We start from the raw sequence: 5,000 nt of genomic DNA on the forward strand, positions 1-5,000 counted from the left end.
GTTTGGCTGACTTAGAAAAAATTCGAGAACCAGGATGAGGAGGGGGAAAATGTGGCCAGTCAGGCCGACCCGAAGTGCCTCTTAGGCGGATAGGGGTTGGGCGAAACTCCCTTGAAAGTGGCACTCTGAAAAAATTTCCAAGTTTGGCTGACTTAGAAAAAATTCGAGAACCAGGATGAGGAGGGGGAAAATGTGGCCAGTCAGGCCGACCCGAAGTGCCTCTTAGGCGGATAGGGGTTGGGCGAAACTCCCTTGAAAGTGGCACTCTGAAAAAATTTCCAAGTTTGGCTGACTTAGAAAAAATTCGAGAACCAGGATGAGGAGGGGGAAAATGTGGCCAGTCAGGCCGACCTGAAGTGCCTCTTAGGCGGATAGGGGTTGGGCGAAACTCCCTTGAAAGTGGCACTCTGAAAAAATTTCCAAGTTTGGCTGACTTAGAAAAAATTCGAGAACCAGGATGAGGAGGGGGAAAATGTGGCCAGTCAGGCCGACCCGAAGTGCCTCTTAGGCGGATAGGGGTTGGGCGAAACTCCCTTGAAAGTGGCACTCTGAAAAAATTTCCAAGTTTGGCTGACTTAGAAAAAATTCGAGAACCAGGATGAGGAGGGGGAAAATGTGGCCAGTCAGGCCGACCTGAAGTGCCTCTTAGGCGGATAGGGGTTGGGCGAAACTCCCTTGAAAGTGGCACTCTGAAAATATTTCCAAGTTGGGCTGACTTAGAAAAAATTCGAGAACCAGGCTGAGGAGGGGACCATCTGGCAAGGGAGTCCGACCTAAAGTGCATCTAAAGCGGATATGGGTTGGTCGAGCCTCCCTTGATTTGCCCTGGAGCTCCCACGTCTTAAAAAGGTCTCTCCTATAATTGTACACCAACCATTTTGAGGTTTGGGTGCAAACCTCTCGAATGGGGGGACTCGGTCCCCTATCTACAGCGCCCCTAATGACGACAGGTGGTACTGCGCCCCTGGTAGCCCGGCCATTGAAAATGAATGGGCCCATTCATTTCAATGGGGAATTTCGACCCCTGGTTGCCCGCCATTCATTTCAATGGGGAATTTCGACCCCTGGTCGCCCGCCATTCATTTCAATGGGGACTTTCGACCCCTGGTTGCCCGCCATTCATTTCAATGGGGGATTTCGACCCCTGGTCGCCCGCCATTCATTTCAATGGGGGATTTCGACCCCTGGTAGCCCGCCATTCATTTCAATGGGGGACTTCGACCCCTGGTAGCCCGCCATTCATTTCAATGGGGGACTTGGACCCCTGGTAGCCCGCCATTCATTTCAATGGGGGATTTCGACCCCTGGTCGCCCGCCATTCATTTCAATGGGGGACTTGGACCCCTGGTAGCCCGCCATTCATTTCAATGGGGGATTTCGACCCCTGGTCGCCCGCCATTCATTTCAATGGGGGATTTCGACCCCTGGTAGCCCGCCATTCATTTCAATGGGGGACTTCGACCCCTGGTTGCCCGCCATTCATTTCAATGGGGGATTTCGACCCCTGGTCGCCCGCCATTCATTTCAATGGGGGATTTCGACCCCTGGTAGCCCGCCATTCATTTCAATGGGGGACTTGGACCCCTGGTAGCCCGCCATTCATTTCAATGGGGGATTTCGACCCCTGGTAGCCCGCCATTCATTTCAATGGGGGACTTGGACCCCTGGTAGCCCGCCATTCATTTCAATGGGGGATTTCGACCCCTGGTCGCCCGCCATTCATTTCAATGGGGGATTTCGACCCCTGGTAGCCCGCCATTCATTTCAATGGGGGACTTCGACCCCTGGTTGCCCGCCATTCATTTCAATGGGGGACTTCGACCCCTGGTTGCCCGCCATTCATTTCAATGGGGGACTTCGACCCCTGGTTGCCCGCCATTCATTTCAATGGGGGATTTCGACCCCTGGTCGCCCGCCATTCATTTCAATGGGGGACTTCGACCCCTGGTTGCCCGCCATTCATTTCAATGGGGGATTTCGACCCCTGGTTGCCCGGCATTCGTTCCTATGTGGCGGGGGATTTCAACCCCAGGTCGCCCTCGTGTGGTTCTTTTTGGCGCAGCTGACCGGGCTCCGCTGCTCATGGAGGTTTGCTAGTGGAGGATAACCCCCTGCCTGGGCAACTCGAACGCCCGGCATTCGTTCCTATGTGGCGGGGGATTTCAACCCCAGGTCGCCCTCGTGTGGTTCTTTTTGGCGCAGCTGACCGGGCTCCGCTGCTCATGGAGGTTTGCTAGTGGAGGATAACCCCCTGCCTGGGCAACTCGAACGCCCGGCATTCGTTCCTATGTGGCGGGGGATTTCAACCCCAGGTCGCCCTCGTGTGGTTCTTTTTGGCGCAGCTGACCGGGCTCCGCTGCTCATGGAGGTTTGCTAGTGGAGGATAACCCCCTGCCTGGGCAACTCGAACGCCCGGCATTCGTTCCTATGTGGCGGGGGATTTCAACCCCAGGTCGCCCTCGTGTGGTTCTTTTTGGCGCAGCTGACGGGCTCCGCTGCTCATGGAGGTTTGCTAGTGGAGGATAACCCCCTGCCTGGGCAACTCGAACGCCCGGCTCCCCCCCGGTCCGCTGGAGCTCCTCCAACGGCCAGCAACAAGCCCCGAAGACGGGCGCGCTCCCCGCGGTCCGCTGGAGCTCCTCCAACGGCCAGCAACAAGCCCCGAAGACGGGCGCGCTCCCCGCGGTCCGCTGGAGCTCCTCCAACGGCCAGCAACAAGCCCCGAAGACGGGCGCGCTCCCCCCGGTCCGCTGGAGCTCCGCCAACGGCCAGCAACAAGCCCCGAAGACGGGCGCGCTCCCCCCGGTCCGCCAACGGCCAGCAACAAGCCCCGAAGACGGGCGCGCTCCCCGCGGTCCGCTGGAGCTCCTCCAACGGCCAGCAACAAGCCCCGAAGACGGGCGCGCTCCCCCCGGTCCGCTGGAGCTCCTCCAACGGCCAGCAACAAGCCCCGAAGACGGGCGCGCTCCCCGCGGTCCGCTGGAGCTCCTCCAACGGCCAGCAACAAGCCCCGAAGACGGGCGCGCTCCCCGCGGTCCGCTGGAGCTCCTCCAACGGCCGGCAACAAGCCCCGAAGACGGGCGCGCTCCCCCCGGTCCGCTGGAGCTCCGCCAACGGCCAGCAACAAGCCCCGAAGACGGGCGCGCTCCCCCCGGTCCGCCAACGGCCAGCAACAAGCCCCGAAGACGGGCGCGCTCCCCGCGGTCCGCTGGAGCTCCTCCAACGGCCAGCAACAAGCCCCGAAGACGGGCGCGCTCCCCGCGGTCCGCTGGAGCTCCTCCAACGGCCAGCAACAAGCCCCGAAGACGGGCGCGCTCCCCCCGGTCCGCTGGAGCTCCTCCAACGGCCAGCAACAAGCCCCGAAGACGGGCGCGCTCCCCGCGGTCCGCTGGAGCTCCTCCAACGGCCAGCAACAAGCCCCGAAGACGGGCGCGCTCCCCGCGGTCCGCTGGAGCTCCTCCAACGGCCGGCAACAAGCCCCGAAGACGGGCGCGCTCCCCCCGGTCCGCTGGAGCTCCGCCAACGGCCAGCAACAAGCCCCGAAGACGGGCGCGCTCCCCCCGGTCCGCCAACGGCCAGCAACAAGCCCCGAAGACGGGCGCGCTCCCCGCGGTCCGCTGGAGCTCCTCCAACGGCCAGCAACAAGCCCCGAAGACGGGCGCGCTCCCCCCGGTCCGCTGGAGCTCCTCCAACGGCCAGCAACAAGCCCCGAAGACGGGCGCGCTCCCCGCGGTCCGCTGGAGCTCCTCCAACGGCCAGCAACAAGCCCCGAAGACGGGCGCGCTCCCCGCGGTCCGCTGGAGCTCCTCCAACGGCCAGCAACAAGCCCCGAAGACGGGCGCGCTCCCCCCGGTCCGCTGGAGCTCCGCCAACGGCCAGCAACAAGCCCCGAAGACGGGCGCGCTCCCCCCGGTCCGCTGGAGCTCCTCCAACGGCCGGCAACAAGCCCCGAAGACGGGCGCGCTCCCCCCGGTCCGCTGGAGCTCCGCCAACGGCCAGCAACAAGCCCCGAAGACGGGCGCGCTCCCCCCGGTCCGCCAACGGCCAGCAACAAGCCCCGAAGACGGGCGCGCTCCCCGCGGTCCGCTGGAGCTCCTCCAACGGCCAGCAACAAGCCCCGAAGACGGGCGCGCTCCCCCCGGTCCGCTGGAGCTCCTCCAACGGCCAGCAACAAGCCCCGAAGACGGGCGCGCTCCCCGCGGTCCGCTGGAGCTCCTCCAACGGCCAGCAACAAGCCCCGAAGACGGGCGCGCTCCCCGCGGTCCGCTGGAGCTCCTCCAACGGCCAGCAACAAGCCCCGAAGACGGGCGCGCTCCCCCCGGTCCGCTGGAGCTCCGCCAACGGCCAGCAACAAGCCCCGAAGACGGGCGCGCTCCCCCCGGTCCGCTGGAGCTCCTCCAACGGCCAGCAACAAGCCCCGAAGACGGGCGCGCTCCCCCCGGTCCGCTGGAGCTCCTCCAACGGCCAGCAACAAGCCCCGAAGACGGGCGCGCTCCCCGCGGTCCGCTGGAGCTCCTCCAACGGCCAGCAACAAGCCTCGAAGACGGGCGCGCTCCCCGCGGTCCGCTGGAGCTCCGCCAACGGCCAGCAACAAGCCCCGAAGACGGGCGCGCTCCCCGCGGTCCGCTGGAGCTCCTCCAACGGCCAGCAACAAGCCCCGAAGACGGGCGCGCTCCCCCCGGTCCGCTGGAGCTCCGCCAACGGCCAGCAACAAGCCCCGAAGACGGGCGCGCTCCCCCCGGTCCGCTGGAGCTCCTCCAACGGCCAGCAACAAGCCCCGAAGACGGGCGCGCTCCCCCCGGTCCGCTGGAGCTCCTCCAACGGCCAGCAACAAGCCCCGAAGACGGGCGCGCTCCCCGCGGTCCGCTGGAGCTCCTCCAACGGCCAGCAACAAGCCTCGAAGACGGGCGCGCTCCCCGCGGTCCGCTGGAGCTCCGCCAACGGCCAGCAACAAGCCCCGAAGACGGGCGCGCTCCCCGCGGTCCGCTGGAGCTCCGCCA

The sequence above is a fragment of the Leptonotus elevatus genome, unplaced genomic scaffold, assembly GCF_054856555.1.
Source record: "Leptonotus elevatus isolate MCC_2025b unplaced genomic scaffold, RoL_Lele_1.0 HiC_scaffold_164, whole genome shotgun sequence".
Lineage (NCBI taxonomy): Eukaryota > Metazoa > Chordata > Actinopteri > Syngnathiformes > Syngnathidae > Leptonotus > Leptonotus elevatus.